The sequence below is a fragment of the Apis florea genome, unplaced genomic scaffold, assembly GCF_048593485.1.
Source record: "Apis florea isolate Af1SG1 unplaced genomic scaffold, ASM4859348v1 contig_2190_pilon, whole genome shotgun sequence".
Taxonomy (NCBI): domain Eukaryota; kingdom Metazoa; phylum Arthropoda; class Insecta; order Hymenoptera; family Apidae; genus Apis; species Apis florea.
This window is the reverse complement of record NW_028256541.1, coordinates 663,288-684,582: the sequence shown is the minus strand read 5'-3', so window position 1 is coordinate 684,582 and position 21,295 is coordinate 663,288. Positions and strand designations below refer to the sequence as shown.

Below are 21,295 nucleotides of genomic sequence, written 5' to 3'. Positions count from 1 at the left end.
AATAATTGCATTTATATGTTTTTTTTATTTCATAGACTTCTATAAATAATTGAAAATATAAATATTTTATATTTAATTGTTGCAGCTTTTAAAATTTATTGATTTTATTAAAACATAAAATATAATTATAATAATAAAATATCATTTTATTTATTATATATATTTATTATATTAATTTTATTATATAGTTCTTAACAATCTATCAGAATCAAAAAGTAGTATAAACTTTTTATCAATTTTAAAATATAGTTTTCAATATTCATTTTAATAATATTAATTAATTAGATCATAATTGTGATTATATGTCATAGTTAATTTTTTAAAGTATGAAATAAAAAAATTCGCGAATTTTGGAAAGTATCTTTCTAAAGAATGAAAAGAATATTATACTTTTTTTTTTAAATAAAATAACATAAGTTAAAATATACATATATAGTGTTTCATATAATAATATAATTTATTTTTCTAAAAATTAAATTGTTTTTTTCTCTCTGAAAACTATTCATGTAGAATATAAAGTGTCAAAAAATATTTTAAGGAGAAGAATGACACGGTGTATCCTAAAATATTACCATTCAAAGAAAAAAAGAAAAAGAAAAAGCGAGGAATTCAGTATCTGCAATAATGAGAAAAATTGATAAATAAATATATAAAAAAGACATATTTTAATAATTTCGATTTCAATAATTTCGAAATATATTATAGAAAATGAGATTTTGAAAAATATTTCCCTGTATATGCCTTAGCTTCGAGATATTTATAAAAAATATTATATAATTTCATTTATATATATGCATCCGTGATAACATGTCAATATGCAATTATTATTTATCAATTATTTAAACACATTATGATAACTAGTATCAAGAATATATAACACGAGAGCATATAACCATTATTCCAAAAAAGATACTTCTTCTCCAATTTCGATGATTTTTAAATATATTATAGATTATGATATTTTACAACAATTTTTTACATATAACTAAGAGGTGACCTTAATTTTTGAAATACTACATATATGTGTATATATATATATATATATATATATATATATATATATATATATATATATATATATAAAATAAAAATGCAATTTATCAATTGTTTATATAAATACATGACGATAATTTTTTATATTCAAAATATAAAAACTATTATTATACTTATTTATTCATAAGAACTTTGGATGTTCCACAAATCCTTCATTTCCCCTTATATAAAATTAATTTCCGTCTTTCCTTTAAACCTGATGCCAATCCAAATCACATTTCGCTTCCTTTCATCTGACATCTAATTTTTGTTAATAATTATTTTCGAATATCATAATAATAATTTTATTAATAATTAAAATGACATCTAATTTTTATTAATAATTATTTTCGAACATCATAATAATAATAATAAACTTTTATCCAAGTTAAACTGTTTCTTATCTATAAAAAAGGATTTTTTTTTCAAGATTTTCTTCAATGCACATATTTTTTGCAAATGTCAGACGTTCTTTCTTATGCTTCGTTGTTAATCATAATTCTACATTTTCTTTATTCAATTTATAATGTTGCTTGTTAAAATATGCGACAAACATTTTGAATATTAATTTCTATCTCAACTTTGTAATTTTTCTTACAGTGGCACAAAAGTTTAATGAAATGTGTAATATTGCTTTTCTCTTCCAATGTTTTTTCTTTTCACCATAGGCATTTAATAAATCTTTTAATAAATTATAAATAACTTTACAATTCAATTAATTGTATCTTTCTCAATATCTGTAATTGTTTTTAAAGTAAAAATTGTTTTTATTTCATTCTTACTACAGTTTATTTTCATACCATCATACCGTCAAATACCATGAAAGTACAATCAATCCTCTTATAATACTATACTCTGAAAATATGATTTCAATGAATACGATACAAAAATTGCAATTACTTTCATGTAACACATAGACAACTTTCATATAGCATGTTTCCATCATATTGTTTTTATCGACATTTCTGTCTGATTTGTATTAATTCTTGATTCCGCTTAATACGTTTGTTGAAAATGAAAAAAATATTAGAAACACACTGTGTGTCATTCTATTTCTAGTTTCGTATATAAATTATCAATACATTCTCTATGTTCTCATCATAATAATCATGAATCTTTAATATAACGTCATGGAATGTACGTTACATGATACATTTACTATCGAAGAGCAACATCGATATTTCTTTCACATGAATATAGTATAGTAATAATTCATCAATATTGCCGACGGATACAGGAGCGCACAGAACGTCATACAATTAACAATAGTTAATAGTAACTGCGAACGTATTTTGATTCGACATAAAATGAAATAATAGTTATAGTTAATTGCAAACAATTTTAAAAAGCAATGATTATTACTAATTAAACGTGTTAACTGTCTCAAATCTCGAAAAAATATAAATGAAATGTAAATGAAAATATATTTTGTATATGTTATTATTTTGTCTATATCATATGTGTTCATATTTTCTTTAAGAAAATTATTGTAATGCCAATTTACGTTATGTATTTGTAAAAATGTTAGTTTCCACATAGCAGTTTTTGCATTATCATTTATTATATCATTATGATATATTATAACAAGAAAAATTAAAAGCGTGCACTATCTTGTATTTCTAAGAGTAAATAAATAACAGTATGCTGACTCATACGTTGTCACTACGCATGTATATACATAGATGAGATATAATATAGTAATAATTTTTTACAAATTTCGAAAAAAAACGCTTACATGTAGATGAAAATTTTATTCAAAATTTTGTTTCATTATGTTCTTTCTTGAGAATATAAAAATTTTAAAATCATAAAAATTTATGAAATATGCTCTTTCCTATATAATTATTTATCTTAAATAGGTAAGTCTTATATTGAAATAGATTATATTGAAATGGATTATAAGCAGATTTGGGCAATAATCAATTATATTTTAACATCATTATTATTTTTTGTAATTGATTACAGAAAATAATCATAATAATTATTAATCAAATAATCATTACAGAAAATGATTAAGAAAATATCTTGTATAACATTGGTAATTTGTAATTATTAATCCATAATTTATAATCATTTGAATGATTACATGTATGCATACAAAACTAAAATTTATTGAATAGAAAAAAAATCTAATATCACTTTTTAAAGTGATATTTATTAAGATAACTTTAAACAAGAATATTTCTATAATAATAATAATAATAATAATAATAATAATAATAATAATAATAATAATAATAAGCTGAAAGAGTAATTCAAAATTTTAAATATATAGTCTACATATATGTACACTAATAAATATATTCTATAATTTTCATTATTTTTTGAAAGTAATGCAATTTATCCGAATTTTATATGTATATGCATATAAACAAATATCTTATTTAATCGTATAAAAGAAAATCAATTGCAATCATTCTACTTGGATCAATTTATTTATATTTTTTTATAAATTTATGTGACAAAATACTAGCACACGTATGAAAAAACAAGATTTTATTTGGGAATGAAATACTTTCTCTATATATTTTCGTGTGTTGAATCCGATCATAAATATTGTCTATCATATTAAATTTATAAGATAAATGGATAAAAAGATTGATTTTTGCCATATTCGTGAAATTCCACAGAAAAAGATTTTTTTTTAAATATTTTTTCGAGTACATCATATAGTATTATTCTTTATTTATCCAATTCAGATTTGATTTATCATCATAGGATTCTTTTTTTTTTTTTTTGTAAATCAAGATTTAGCTTTCTGAAATTATTTTATTTTCAACTTATTAACAAAAAGAAAAAAAGAATTTATGATTTTAGCTTATTTTCTTGAAGCAGCAGATTAATAAACTAAAAATCTTTATTTATAGTTCTTTAAATATCAAAACAAATTTTTTTTCAATAAGTTTTTATTTATATGCGTTAAAAATGGAATAATGATTCCAATAGCAGTATATTTTAATAAAAATAAATCCTATAATGATTATTTTTCTCATTTCTATTTTTCATATGAACGAACCAAATTAATAACAATTAACTGTGATTAATCTTTTTTATATCATTAAAAGGATATTTTATACGGTACATACGTAAAATTTCTATAAATTCTATAAATTAGTCTTAAAAATACTAAAAATCATAATATATTATTATTTTTTAGGGAGAAATTTTATATTATATAATTTTGTATAATAATTCGTTTGTGAATAACAATTAACTAATAAGTATTATGAATCAATATCTGATAGAAATTTTTTTTTTATATATAATACATTTTCTTCTTCAGTTTCTATAGAGATCATTGTCATAGATTATTAGATAATATATTTAAAGTGAAAATTAAAATTAATTATATATTAAAACAAATTATATTTATATTAAAGTAAATAAGCAATTTATTTTAATTATATTTCAAAATTATGTAAGTAATAAGCATCTATTTTTAAAAAAATATATTATTCTTATTATTGATTTTATTATTCCTATTATTATTAATAAATTACAGAATTTACAGTTCAAGTATACAGTTACAAATAAATTATTGATTCAATAAACATTTGATAATTTATGATTAATGAATTAATCATTATTTTTGATTATAGTGATTGTAATTCTCTCAATCATTAATGAATAATTAGTGATTATTTAAAATCAATAATCATAATTAATAACATGATTTCGTTTTAATTATAATTTTTAATTAAATTACATTTTACCCAACTCTAGTTATAGGAAAGCATTAAAAAACTTTTATATATATAATAAAAAAAATACAAAAATGATATTTAGAAAAAATAATTATTTGGAAAAAATGTACATAAATAACAATCTTTACATCTGAATAACCATGTATCAACTAAAAAAATGTCTTACTCTTTAAAACAAAACAAAATTAACTTAAAACTTAAAACAAAATTATTCTAACTTAACTGCTCTCTTTCATATATGTACACATATATATTCTTGTTTCATTTTTTTAAGTTTTTAAGTTTTTAAGTTAAAAATTATAAACTAATTAAAATTCGCATTAGTTGAAGTGAATTTAAAATAGACTAATTTTAAATAGAAATAAATAGAGAAATTTCTGTTTCCGTTTTTACTTCTTTATATTTTATTTCTGTTTTGTTTCATGAACTAAATTAATTATTATCTAATAAATAAGTTTTAAATCGATATTTCTGTATTTCAATTTTTATCGATCCCTTCTAGAATAAACCCTCCAAAAGTCTCGAATATATTAACACTTTGTATAATGTTCGCGCCCACGATAGTGTTGGTAGTAGATGGAAGCTTAATAGCTGCGTGTATGTAGAATGTTCTTCGATACACGTTGTAACAAGTGATATATTTGTATGTGTAGAAGCTAGTGCTTGTATCGTTTGTATTTTAACGATAAGTGGACTGTATTACGATACACGTGTCTATACGAGAACTGGGTTTCTAACAATATCAAATTAAATGATCGTGTCCGACGATCAGAACACGATATTGCAAAAAAACTATCTATTCAGCGATCAGAATACGACGTATTCAAAACGAAAATTTAATTAGATTTGATTTTTCTTCATTTTTAATAAAGAATCGTTTCCTTGGAAATCCTTTCCATAATATTTCCGAAAGTAGCTAAGACAACAAGATCGTGGTCAGTTCTCATTCTGTAATACTCTCAAATTCGAGGAAATTCTTCTATGCCAATATCACACAAAGAATCGATGATAATCAGGAATTAATCGTATATTTGTTATAAATCTTCTCGATCATACAATGATGCTGGATGCTGCTGAAGCAGTTATGTTTGGATATGTCATTCTTTGATCACATGCATTCCTAGACTGGGATATCTTAAATTATATACAAGTTGAAGTATCATTTCTTCAAAAGCAACATTATTTTAGACATCATTTTAGAACTTTTATTTGATTTAACGAGTTGAATGATAAAAAATAATGGGAGAAGATTCTACGTAGAGAATTTCTCCAAATACCCATAAATCTCGCGGTAACTTATATACTCGCGAACATGCCAGCTATTAAATTATGCTTACAGACTTTTAGTTTATATAAATTTAAACGATAATGAATGATAATTATAATTAATGATTATAAATCCTTGTATAATAATGATTATAATTTTTGAATTGTTCTTTAGATGGATCTTGATGAATTGATCCACCTTTGATCAATTTCCATCGCAATAGTGACAATTTTCCTCCTTTATTAGTACCTTTGTGTTCACTTTGTCTCAGTTACAATTATTTCAGATACAGTGCCTCCATTTGTTCCGTTGGTGGAATAGATAATCTCAGAAGTGTTGTTGCATCGCTTGAAGTAGCTGAAATCGACTTAATTGATTCATCTTGACATCAGTGACGTCAAGATATGTTATAGATCAGTTATTGAATAGTCCAGGAATCAATGGATTGAAATCTTTGGGATCAGACGAGATGGGATACAATGGTCGAGAATTCATACAAGCCTTTAATCGCGTTAACATTATGGACAGTTCCTCAAACGTGAGACGCGTTTCCTCTATTGTCCATAATACATGTCGCTTGAAACGACGCTTTCTCATAATCCACCGAAATGAAGCATAGTATTGCCAATCAATGTCTTCCGTGATTGCAAAATCATAAATTGTTAGTTTTGGTCAAAAAATTCGGATTTTGTGTAATTCGTTTTGAGCGTCCACGAAATTCCAATATTCAAATAGATTTCGCGACACTCATCCCGACGCAAAAGAAATCTACTGAAACAATTTAAAAAAGATTGCCAAGTCCGTGATTAACTGTAAATGAACTGTCTTACTAGCTAGATAAACAAATACACACAAGTAGGCCTTTGTTGTCATTCTACTCTATGCGTTCGTTCCTTAATGAGAAACGATCCGACATAATCCACGCTCCTATTGTAAAAAGATGCCTCTGTTGTATCGTATATGTACTCTCGTATAGTGCTCCTAGTTGCAAGTGGCCAATATTATCTAAAAATTGATGACAAGACAGGATTCGCAACAATCATTCGCAACACACAATGAGCTTCGTAATGCATAACATGGGATGGTAATATGTTGCAAGAATTCAAGATCCGATTGATGCTTCAACTCGTTATAAATACTCTGGGATACCAATTCGTCCCACGAAAGATCAATTGCTAGAATGTTTGAATTAACCCTTTGCTTTCTAATGATTACTCTCCACTTGGATTGATGAGACAATTCGAACGACAATATTTATTTATGTTTGATTTTTTTAAGCTCTTTACGTATAATCTTATAAAGTGTAGAATAATATACTGTCAAATAGCTAAATTTTTTTATTTCAAATTAAACCGTGATCAGACTACATTTTCAGTGTTAATCCGAAATATTATTTTCAATGTTTTTGAGTGTTATAAGCATGGAGTGAACGGTAATGAAATTAGTTCAAGTGAAGATGAGTTTAATTTTTCGTTATTGAATAACGAAATTACTTCTATTCGTTAAGAAATTGACGATAAAAAGGAAGAAAATAAAGATGAAAAGCCACATTAGTAAGAGAAGATGAAAAATAAAAATAATAGACAGTAAATGTGAAAGTATGTTATTGAGATTGTAAGATTTGCTCTCAATGAAATAAGAAAGATGAATGATATTAAACGATTTTATTGTGATATTTGCCCTAACAAACCGAGGATGCATCTTGGTAATTGCTTTCTTATTAAAATATCACAAAACAACAATATAGACTTCAATATTCGACAAATTTTTTCTTTATATATATAAAGATACATAAAATATTAAAATATGAAAGTTTTATATGTTAATTTGTGTGTGAAAATCATTTTAAGTTACTGTAAGAAATTAATTGAACAAGTGCTGGAAATCGTTTGGAGTTGTTGGTTCGGTTGAACGAAAAAGGTTTGGAGTGCAAAAAGTTAATAATTTCGCACAGAGATTATTAAATTGAAAAGATTGAAAAGATTTTAAATTGAAGATTGAAAATTCATATTTTTTTCGAAAGAATAGTCCACTTTGTAATTCAAGAAGCAAATGGATCGTTATTTCAATGTTTAAGTGATCCAGAACTGGTAAACTGAGCGTTCCTTATTAATTTAGAGCGCAACGATTATGAACTCGTCTCGCAAGACTTTTAACAATTGAAGATTCTATCCACTCGATACCCATTTTTGCAACTTTAATCCAGCCAATCACACAAGAGCATCTATTTCTCCTCTAATTGTGATTGCTTCTTCCAGCTTCTTCCTCGCAGTATTCGCTTCCTTTAAAAGATCGTCAACATAAAAATCGTGTAATATCGATTGACTCGTTGCACTGTTATCTGGTGCAATCTAAATACTGTCTTTAATTTGTATATTGTTATTTTTTTTCTTCATAATATGCATTATCGCTGATGGAATATTACTTGTAACATCTTCTCGATATCGGCAAGATGACACGATATGTATGAAAACAGATTAGGATTGATAAGAAATCTTGGACTATTGACCTGACTTGTTTCACGTCATTCAGTGAAACTCTAGTTGACAATTTGGCAGAACCATCGAATACTATTCGTACTTTAGTGGTTTCTTGATAATGACATAAATAAAAATTGATGATTGTATTGAGTCGCGAATTTGAGTCGCGTTATCTTTGTCATGTGACCTAATCTATTCTCATGAAAGCCACATTAGTCGTGCAATGCGAGTGATCTTCAGAATTATCATTTTAAATTTCAGAATCGTTTTTCTGCCAAATTGCGAATTGCCTAATCCGTGGAGCGCCCTGAGCGAATGAAATACTAACTAAAATAATGTCCATTCGAATCCTACGAACCGTTTTTATAAAATGCCTTTCATATGAGTGACTATTTTCTCGTTAGAAAGTAGTTTATATTTTCCAACTACCAAAACTACGTTATTTGCGCACTAAATTGTTGATTATGTTGCAAATTTGTAATTCTGGACTTAAATCAGCTCTAATCTGCTGAAAACTCATTCCAATTGTTTATTCTATGATTTAAGAATAGATAATGGATTCTTCAGCTTATATTGTCCCACACATGTTCCAACATAAAATCCTATAAATGATTGCCAATTATAAAATCCACATCGCATGGAACATGGAATTACGCTATTTGTTGAAGTAATATAGAGTGGGACGCGAACCAATGTTTACGAAATTCTGAATATTGGAGCAATATTGAAGATGACCTTATCCATCAATAAACAGTGAAACAGTGGTGCGAAACCTGGTGCATTTGAAGGCCAATTCAACGCGGACTCTACCGTGTATTGGATCACTCGTGTCAGCAGCCCCAACATCCAAAATGATTGCTCAACAAGGTGAACTAGAAAGCTTGAAGCGCTTCGCTAAAGAGATTTTTATGATATTTATTTGTCTTGGTTTAGCGATGATCAATGTTCATGCCTTCTTCCCACGTCGTTAATAATGTACACGATAGCTATCGAAAGCATGACACGTTCCGGCTCGTCGGCACAATACGCGGAATGACGATTGTGGAATGTCGCGGATACCTCCTCCTCAGTGACCTGAATCGATTTCAATTTTGTGATGCGTAGAAGAGTGTGATGCTTAGCATGACATTGTCTACACGATCCATTGTTGCACGCCTTAATGCTGTATCTCGTTCGAATACGATTAAAAATAAACTTTCAATTCATTGACATGAACGATTGATTACGAGAGTCTTAAACTCTTTGCATTGTGATAGTATGTGACTCGAGAAACACAATGGACATTATTGGTTTTTTCACCAGTTACCAGCACGACGATTTGCAATCGCGATTTTTGAGTATGGGATCCTATTGTCATTGTTGCGATAATACTATCTTGAATGACTTTAGATAGAAATTTACATCGTTATTCTGAAGATCGTTTAAAGTCTTTCTGCGACCTAATTCGGACACGTGTCTTTCCCATGCAGATCTAGTTTTGTTTCCAACAGATATGTCAGAAGAGTGTTCCATTGATCGACGAATTCTTATAGCGAGTTTAAAGATGTTATTAGTAAAATTATCTATTATCTATTTGACGCAAGATATTTGCCAAATCTACCAATCTACTGGAGATTCCAAATAATGCATGTGATAATCCATGTATCCTTGTATCGTTCATAGAATAATTTCCTTAGATTCAAATAATTATCGTCTGACATTGCCAATGATTTTAACATACGGGCAGCATTTTCCTTTAATATTGAAAGCTCTCAATGTTGATAAGTGATTCATTACGATTACGATTGACTCGAAGCTATCGTTCGAAAAAAATTCCATTCTTCGAGCTCCTCATAAAAAGCTCTGCAGAATCGTGAGTAATCGGAATGAAGCCGATGTTTCGGATACTATTGGTGATTTTAACGAATTGAATGATAAATAATGGGAGAAAATTTTACGTAGAAAATTTCTCCGAATATGCATGCCATAAATCTCGCGATCACTTATATACTCGCATTTAAAATGTAATAATATTCACAGTATACAATTAAATTATGCTTGCAGACTACGTTGTTGTACTAACAGTTCGTTGTATTTACATAGTATTTTGATTATTTTTTTGTTTATATAAATTTTCAACGATAATGAATGACAATTATAATTAATGATTATAAATTCTTGAATATGATATATAATAACTAATGATTATAGTCTTTGAATTACTATTGCTCTTCAGATGTGGATCTTGATGAGTTGATCCGCCTATGAAATGAATTCCAATCCTCTGCCGATAAAATACAAATTTTCGATACAGACTTGACGAAGATGTCTTAATTGATATCTACGTGTCAATTAGACAGCATCATTTTAAAATTTTTGTATGGTTTAGTTCAGTGACAAAAAATAATGGGAAAAGATTGTACGTGGAGAATTTCTCGAATATGCTATAAATCTCGTGATCACTTATATTCGCAACCATATAAACTATATTTTCCAAAACATTATCAATTAATGATTAATTGATGTTTCCTCTTTGCAAAATTAGATGTCCATTAAATTTTTTCTTTTTTAATGCGATTGTTTTTTTTTTTTTGATGTGTGGCATGTCTTTTTATATATTTATGACAATAAAAATGATTGACGAATTGAAAAATAATATTATATCTATTTATTAATGAAATAGAATCATCGAAATGTATTGGAAAATTAAGTGATAAAACTTATATTTTGCATTGATTCTTGAATTCTTGGATACTTGGATGGTTGTGGAAATATCATATTTGAATTTAATATTATCAAAAATCAGATAACGGAAAGGCGTGATAAGAAAAAAGCTATAGTGTCTTTATACAATCATTTTCTTTTTTGCAAATTTTGAAAGAAAAAAAGTGAAGAGAATTTCAAATTTTTGACAATTTTTCAACGATAAATGTATAATTATAACGAATCGAATAAATTTGAGTCATGCAATATTTCTTCTAGATATTCGAGAAAATATGATAAAATATTCTCGTCTCTCTTCATCTTTTTTAATTTTCTATTAATACGAGAAGCTTTATAATATTTCGAAGGAAATCTGAATTATCTCAAACATTTTATTGAAATTATGTCACATTAATTTGAAGTAAATATTGATATTTTTTAAAGTATTTTAAGATAGAAAAGAATTAAAATTCCTAATAACTTCTATCCTGTTTGGTCGAAATTCAAATTTATTAATGAGTTAAATTGATGAGTTAAATTAATTTATCTCTCTAAAAGCTTCATTTTACAAAAATTTTCAAGAAATTCTCTTAATTCCAATCTGTCTTCAACCATTCGAATGTGATAAATTGCCTTGTACGTCATCACGATTTGTTTGGAAATGCTCGATACCAAGAATTATAGTAGATGTAGTTATTCGATAATGTCAATAAATCAGTGCCGGAAATCGAAGCCAAATCCGACACTAACAAGCATCAGGTCGGTCTTCTCATTATCACGGTCATCAATTAACAACTTTGCGATCGAATGCAATTGCAAATACGCATATGTGGCATAGACAGGAATTTTCGGCACACGATATTGACTTTACGCTCTGATGTGACACTGATAAGCAACACACATCGTGATTATAACACAGGACTTATGCCAGGAATTTCAATAGAATTATTTAAATTGTGATATTTAATCATCTAAATTAATTGACTTTTCGTGTAAATTTCGTGTAATATTATATTATATAGATCGTTTACTGTTGAAGATTTACATTGATTAAAAAACATGTTTTGATTAAATCTTTATACCAATATTTTTATAAAATCGAATATATTCATATTTTGAATTTTGTTCGTATAATATAATATAATACAATACAAAATCGCTGAAAAAATAATCGATAAGATAAAAAATAATAAATGGTATAAACAATTTGCATAAAAATTTTAGATATATTTTCATTGATGGTTATTCACAATTCTAAAGAATTGTGTCGCTAATTATATAAAAATTTTTTTTCGTTATTTATACAAAAATTTAAATATTTTTGAATATTCTAATTGTTTTTATTAATGATTGGCTCAAAATAATTACAAAAAGATTATCATTAAGCTTTCTAACTTCTAATCTGACACGTTCATCTATTTATGTCATTCTATTAATTTTCTAACGAGTTCTCTAAGTGCGATTAATACTGTCAATTAATTAAATAATATTAAAATTATTATATTAAATAATAATTGGATTATTTTATTCTAAATGTAATATAATATAATATCATATACACATATTACTTTATTTTTCAAAGTATTATTAAAAAATTTATGAATTAATATTAATCATATGTAAAAATGTAGAATATAATTATATAATATATAATTATCAAGATTAAAAATTGTAAAGACATGTCTTTATCAACATTCATCAATTAATTGCAAAAATATGAAATTAAATTTTTTAGAAATTGTTTATTCGCATATCTCTTTGTATATTGTTATATATTTGTTCATAATGCAAATGTTTTCATGCGAACATTTTATGAATATTGTTTCATATATTTCATAATTGAACATTGTTTCATATTTCATAATTATTATGTAATCTTTTTGCAAACTTGAATATTTATAATAAAATTCTCTTCATTGATAAGATTTTTCTGAACAAAATACACATAAAATAATACAAATACAAATACAATACACTATATTTAAATCGTTTATAATTAACAACAATTGGAATGAAATAAAATTTTTTGTAAATTTTTATTCAATTTGTGTAGAAGTTGTTCGCAAACTGTTCGATATTTTTTTACAAGCCTTCATTTTTTAAGAATAACAAGTGCACAACTAACAGAATGATTCCTCTCAAAAAAAAAAAAAATAACTGATAAATTTGTTCGAGAACTGTTCATGAACTGTTACAAGAACTTCAGGATTCCACAGAGTTTATGGAATCGATTATTTAAAATAGGAAATAATAAAAGCACTGATTTACAACACAAGTACATTTACAACACAAAGTAAATATTTATTTAAATAATAATTCGATATAATAATCTTACAATAAATAAATGAAGTTATATAAAGTTTTAATATCTACATTGAAACATTCTTGATATTTGAATCTTGAATCCTTGTTTATTTATTTTATTCGTCCTACTTTAAAAATTGTATATGATGTCGATTCTGTTTATTATTTTATTCGGCTACATTCTTTTGTCCAGTTATATTTTTCTGCTAGGGAAAGTCCAACAGAAGAGTCTGAATCTGATATATGATTATTTTTTCCATCCATGTCCAATTATCCATATCAAGAAATTTTATTTGTAATCTCCAAATTTAGAGTATTCTTTACTTATTTTTTATATTTTTTATATTTTACTGTGGTTTTATTATCGTTGTATCTAATTGTATAAATCTCAAATCTTTAATCTTTAATCTTAAAAATAAGATTATGACACGTTTATTGTTATTAAGCAAAAACATAAAAAAATTTCAACATTTCTGTTGACAATTAAATAAAAATGTTAAAAATAAATCAAATAGGCTCTCAAAAATAGTAGAAATTTTTAATTGCATCGTTAAAAAATGTGAAGGCTTGAACTCGAACAATTTTTGGAACGCAAACAGTTCGAGTGATAGTTATAAAAAATTTATGAATTATTTGTTAGTGAGGATATATTTTAAGATTTTGATTGTTGAAATTTTCAAATTCTTGCATCTACTACATATACTATTCTACTATCGTATAAATATTATTAATCTTTTTTATTGACAAACAAATAAAAAAAGTAATATACATAATGAATATAACATATACATTAATGAATATAATATGTATATGAAAAATATGTATGTAGATATCTGTGAACCTCAAAAAATACTTGTACATGAGCTTATAATATTTATGCATTAATCATGTGCATTTAAATTTACAATTAAATTTAAATTATTCGCTGACTTTATTTTTAGAACAGAATTTTATAATAAGTTTATGAAGCCATTGAAAATCATATTTTCATTTTTAATATTTGGCATTCAACCTATTTATTTTTATACTGTTTGAGGTATTATTTCTAAGAATATAATCTATTATATTCAAGATTCAATTTGTATGTTTGAAAAATCAAAGCTTCATAAATTAATTGCCTCTTATTATTCAAAACATGGATTTTCTAAAAGAATATATTAATTATTCTTGTTAATTGATAATGCATAAAATTAATCAATCTTATATCTTCAATATAAAGTATCCAAAATAACTTGGATTCATATATCAAAAGTAAAGTTGAATTAGCATCATTAGAATAATAATATGAAATATTATTATCTAATCTTTCGAGAAAAAAAACTTAATCGACATATATTATATGCAAACATTTATATGATCTGAAGATCTAACGATCTTCGTATGTTCATTGATAAAATATAAATATATTATATAAATATATTTTATTTGATAATATTTTCATACGATTATTAAAATTTGTTACTATGAAAATATAATAATATATATAATAATAATATATTAATATGAAATATAATAAAAATACTGCTTTCATTGGAAAGCAAGGACATATGTGAATACTTTCTCTACGCATTGTACAAATTTAAATCATATATATACAAATATGATAAATATCAAATTTCATCTTTTTCGTCCAATACGCTACGTTGTAATTGAATGTTAATCAAATTTATCTGCTTGTAATGAAGCTGTCGCAGTTTAGGCAGCCAAATGGTGTTTATAACAGGATCTCTGATAGATGAACAACGCATGATCTCGCTGTATTAAATCCTATTCGTCAAGGATTGATGCCTGTTCGTAATGCCGGAAACATGGACTCGTGTTCTATTGTCAAATCGACCGGATCCGCAATTGATTCTTGCTAATTATCCTCCGTTTTGTCTCATTGAGTTTCGTAAGACAATGATTGAATTAAACATTTCAAAGTAAGACTCCATACAGGATATCTGTAATTGATCAAATTGTAGAAATTTTAAAAATATTTATTATCTGTGTAATATTGAAAAATTTCAATATTTCATAACTTTATTAAAATTTTATTATTATTATTTCGTTTACTTAAAATGAAAAAATATAAAAAAAAAAGAATATAAAAAAGATCTGTATCTTATTACTTGATTTTTTTATTTGACTGATATCTGAAATTTTCAAATTTCAATATTTCATAATTTATAAAATTTATCCACATTTCTTAACAAGAAGCAAATTAAAACTTATGTTTTTCTAATTTTTTTGTCGTTTTTGTTAGGTATTATTAAAATTGATTCTTATTTAAAGAATTTTTGCTTAAAAACGCAATTGTTAAATGATATCTCAAATTAAAAATTTAATATTTATATAATATTAGCACACAAAAAGAGCAATTTTTTATTTTTATTTCATTCAAAGAAGCGAATCTAGCTAGAGAGAATGTTATTTAATGAAACTTATTATTTGATAAATATTATTTTAATAATTATTTATACAGAATGTTTATTTGAAATATTCATTCTTTCAAATATTTGAAAAATAATGTGCGCACAGAAAAAATATTAAATATAAAAGTTTCAAAACGGAAATATCTTATCTTTTATTTGTGTATAGCGTTTTCAAGATTATGAATTATTTAAAGACAAACTTTTTTCCAACGGAAATATATTTTTTTCGTAGATTTTTATTTTATAAAACAAAAAGAAAAAACTTTTGAATTTAACATTAGCTTTAACATTAATTTTTATCAAACTTTATCTTAGAGATATTTAGAAGATATATTAATGGAATATTTCTTTTTTTTTAAATTTCATTCATTCCAAAATAGAGAATGGAAAATTAATACAAACGAAACTTTTAAATTTTTTATCATTAATAATTAGATGAAAAGCTAAAATTTTTTACTTTTACTATACATTTTTGTATAATCATTAATAAAATTTAATTTGTTACTAACAAAAATTTGCGAATTTCTTTATATTTTTCATCCTCTAAGATTAATAAGTTGAAATTAAAAATCTAAAAAGAAAGAATTTCATAAGAAGATAACAGTTTATATCAAAAAGCAACTCATAAGAAAGGGAACAAAAGAATTAAGAAATATTTACTTTTTATGTTTCTCAAATTTAATATTTTTAATAGAAAAATTGTATATATCTATAAATATTGATATCACAAAACTCTTCATATGCTACAACGAAATTTATTGTTAAGGACATGGTTTGTGAAGCGATCGGGTCTGGCTTTTATTTTCAACAGTTCAAGTGTCTCCAATAATCTAGCAGTAATTTATGAGCGGGCATGGTTTTCCTAACGCTTTCCAGATCTCTGATTTAAGCAAAAATGCCACAACAATGGCCACTTTACAAGCCACGCTCGCACGCCATGCGATGAACCGTGAAAACGAGCAAAGGTCCTGATCCCCACGTGCTGCGACGCGACCTCACGAGGGTCCATCCTTCGAAACTTTCAAATGTATTTTCACGAAATCTCTCAATATGTATTTTCACGAAATGTATTTGAGGAAAAACCAAGACTCGTGAACAGTCTTGCAGTTGAGTTAAAATAAAAATAGAAGACAGACAGAAGAGAGATAGATTTTTACGATGATATAATTTACATCAAAACACAGTTAGAATCATTACATTTATTTACAAAGAGTTACCATCATTCGTTCATCCAGAGCTCATAATATAAACGATTATATATTTTCTACGATAGTAGATGATCCTTCAAGTAGTAATATCAGTTTAGGCACCATGCAATATCCAAAGTTCACGCTTTCGATTTTAACATTTATTTGTCATGAAAAATTTGAATATATGTATATATATAAAATGGAGCAATTTATTTTTTGATAAAAAATCTTTTTGAATGCGTAAAATCTATTCTCAAGTTTTTTTCATTTTTTTCATGTTTTCTATACAATTTGGAAATATTTGTTACAATAGGATAATAAAGCACAAAAATTTAAATATTTTACAATTTAAAATTTTTACATCATCTCAATATGAAATTATATCTGAAAAAAAAAAAACGAAAACAATACCGAAACTTCACGAATTGATTTCACTATTTCGAAATGATATTCTGTCAATATATTGTACAGAGCAAAAACTATGCTGTTTTTGACAAAAAAATTTACAGGATCTTTGAAATTGTGTATTTGTTAAGAACACTTCGGCGTGGTTATGAACGATGATCTCGTAACTTGAGATGACATTTTTCAGCCATCTCAATAGCAATCAGCATCATCTACTTAAAAAGAATTATTACAAATATTCATGGATCAGTTTCGTGGGAATTGGGGGAATGGATTTTGTGAATGGCATAATTTTTCAATCTAATTTTAAGAATTTTCCTTAGATTGAAAATACACCTAACCAGGTAGCTAATTCATTGGTGTTTGCGTGTCCCATCGAAAAACTGCGAGATACGCATGGAGGAAGTTTTAAAAAATACGAATGTTTTAATAGAATCTTTTCAAAATCAGAATTTCTTAAACCTCAGAATATTTTTAACCTTTAAACTCTTTAAAATCATAGAATTCTTCGTACTTCTAAACTTTCTGAACTTTTGAACTTTAAAATCTCGAACGAATAGAACTTTAGAATCTTGTGAATTCAGTAATAAATATAAATCTTCATTAACATATGAACTTTGCTCTTGATTATTTTAGAATAAAATTTTATTAACAGCAAACTTTGTAATAAATCAATTTTATTACTATATTATAGTTCCAGGAATAGCTTGTTAGAAGCTAATATATGTATTCTACTAATAAAAAAATTCTCTCCATAAACCATTATAATCATGCTCACAATATTTCATGAAATAAAGTTATCAATAATGTAATATTGGTATTGTAATATTAGTTGAATTTGCATAAAATGTATTAAAATTTTCATATCTGATTTTAAACAGATCTTTTATTTTAAACGTATATTTTTTCCTTAATATCAAGAAATATCAAATCATTCATTATTTCACGCTCATTTCTAAAAGAGTTATATTTGTTTATGTGAAAGATAGAATAGAAAAGTAGTGTAATAACTCAGAAGTTAGTAACGTAGTATTTATGAAAATTTAAAATCAAGTAATTCATAAATTATTTTTCAATATTAATTAATTAAAAATTAAAAATAGCTTATTTTAAAATAATCAGAAATGAATTGTGTTATTAGATGATACCAAAAATAAAAAAAATAATAAATTTAAAGGAAGAGAATGCAAAATATTTACGAAATATTGAAAATAATAAAAAGAATAAAAAGAAGCTGAATTTTTTAAAAATCTAAAAAATTATTATAAAATGAAAAAAGAAAGACAAAAGTTAACAGTGCTGTGAATAATTGTGACATGCGAAAGATATTGCAAATTATATATAATTCTATTCTAACTTAAAATAGTTTAGGATTCAAGAATATTCAAAATATTAACATGAAAAATATTCAGCAAATTTTGCAACAATCTGAAAATAAGTATTCATTTTATAAATTTTAAATTAAAAAGTACAGATTATATAAAACTAATTGATGAAAAAATAATAAACTCAAAATTAATTTGTGGAGTTTCATTTTTCAACAAAATAAAAAACTATTTTGAAAAGAATAATATTCAAGTTTTATCTTGTCTAATAAAGTTGCCAGATATGAATATTAAAAGTATATATGGGGACAAATCCATAAGCACAGAGACGAAAAATAAAAATGATAAATAATTTAATTCCATAACTCATCTTATCTCATTCATCAAGTGATGAAGAGTACAATGCTATTTCGCGAAATAATTTTAAAATATTATTTTAAATCACTTTCTAAAAGAATGATACAAATTATAGAGATAAAAGGAAATATACATACTATTGACAATCAATAAAAAACTTGTTTCTTTGACATATATCTTATCATTTTATTGCACCTTTTTTCACATAAATCAGTATAATAGTGCATCAGTATAATGCTTTAATATAATATAAGAAGCAGCCATTTTTCATACAATATATATATTTTAAGAAAAATGTTTTATTTACTTATATGTAAATTTATGTACTTATATGTAAATTCTTTCTAAACCTTCTTGATTTTTAAAAATGTTTAGAAAGAATTACAGAAAATACAAGAGAAAATCCTATTATATTGTCGTAGTGTATTAACAAAAAAATAAAAAACGAATTTACAACAAACAGATTTTACTATTACATGGATAGATAAAATTTTTAACGTTAAAAAAAGTAATCTTTAAAATTAAAAATAAGCTTACTCGAATAATTTATTATTCAAATAACTTATCGAATAAGCACAAATAATTGTACATTAAATGAGATGGATATAGAGATTATGGAAAATAATTAATTTTAATAGTTATAAATGTTACTACTTAAAAAAACTTTATTCAAAATTTTAACTAATTAATTTTTCAGTCCGCATTTTAATTTTATTGTTTAATATCAACTTTATTGTTTAACACGTTCGTCGCCCAGCATGATTTCGTTAAGTTCCTCACGGGGCCCAAATGTTACTGTCGGAAGACCGTAAGAACATAAACAGAGCGATAAACGGAAATAGTTTTAATGTTTTTATTTTATATATATAATATATATTATATATATTTATATATATTAGTTCTTAGTCTTAACTAATTCTGTAATACTGATTCTGAATTAGTTGTTTTCAGTGTCTCTACTTCTACTTCTTCGCTCCCTATTTCGTTCGTTTCCAAAGTCAATTTTAAGTATTTTGATGAATCTAATTGACAATTTAAACTCAATTCTATATTATCGATGGTAATAACAGCCTCCTATATTACCATATATAATTTTAGATTTAAAATTTATAATAAATTATAATAATTTATAAAAATGTAGAATGATTCGCTAACAAATCATATTTGTCCCTCTTTTCTGTTTCTATTATTTTTAAATTTTAAATTCTGTGATTCCAAAGTATATTTTATTTATATTTCAATGCTTATTCCATTAAATTTATTTTAAAATTCCGCTTTAACTCTTTGCATTCATATGTTGTCATATAATCACTATCCTATATTTTATTATTATACATATATTTACATTATTAAATATATGTATAAATATATATATTTACATTAGAAAATATATGTATAATATAATTATATTTTATATATAATTAATATAAAATATAATTATATATAATATAACATTCTAGAGGACTCTTCTTACTTGATTGATAACTTTCTTAAATATAAATACAAATATAAATGGTTAAAATCTTATTTTTTTTGAAGAAGAAAGCGTCACCCATATATATGGGAAAGTATGTCCATTACCCATATGTGGATAACGTGGCGACGAACATGTTAATATCAACTGGAGAATATTCTGAAGATATAAAATTATATAAAGATTATATAAGTAATTCTTTCTATAGTAATAATAATGTAATAATAGCGTAAATTATTATTGTATTTTTTTCTTAATGTTTTTCTTAATACAAATAGCTATCATTCGGTAAAAACGGAGCTAACTCTACGATGTTTCGAATACAATGACATCTGCTGAAACAAATCCGATTTAAAGTGGATGGAACATCGAATACGTAAAATAGAAATGAATTTTTTGAGAAGAAAGTACAGCTAGGTTACTCCAAAGTGATTGAGTGGCAGCTACAAGTGTATGTTTGTGCTTGTATCAGGAATGAAAGCATTATTGAAGGGAGATAGTGCGTGATGAGATTGAAGTCCAGGAGAATAACAAATAAAACGAAAGTTTTAGAGAGGGTACTAAAGAGAGGATGTCGAAAGCTTGATACAAACGAACTTTAGTATTGTAGTACATGGAAAGAATTCTGTGCTTGAATTACAGAAAAAAGATTGCAATTCTT

At 25.0% G+C, this 21,295-nt stretch overlaps 1 protein-coding gene and 1 long non-coding RNA gene across 3 annotated transcripts in view; one reads left to right on the top strand and one right to left on the bottom strand.

The window, feature by feature from the left end:
• Nucleotides 1-21,295, top strand: part of 5-HT7 (5-hydroxytryptamine receptor 7) — a 244,495-nt gene that overhangs the window by 64,615 nt on the left and 158,585 nt on the right. The window lies entirely within an intron of this gene.
• On the bottom strand, nt 1,322-2,215 carry LOC147658540 (uncharacterized). Its single transcript, XR_015294670.1, has 2 exons — nt 1,933-2,215; nt 1,322-1,769 (listed from the first exon to the last, which is right to left on the bottom strand). It is a non-coding gene; the product is annotated as an uncharacterized LOC147658540 (long non-coding RNA).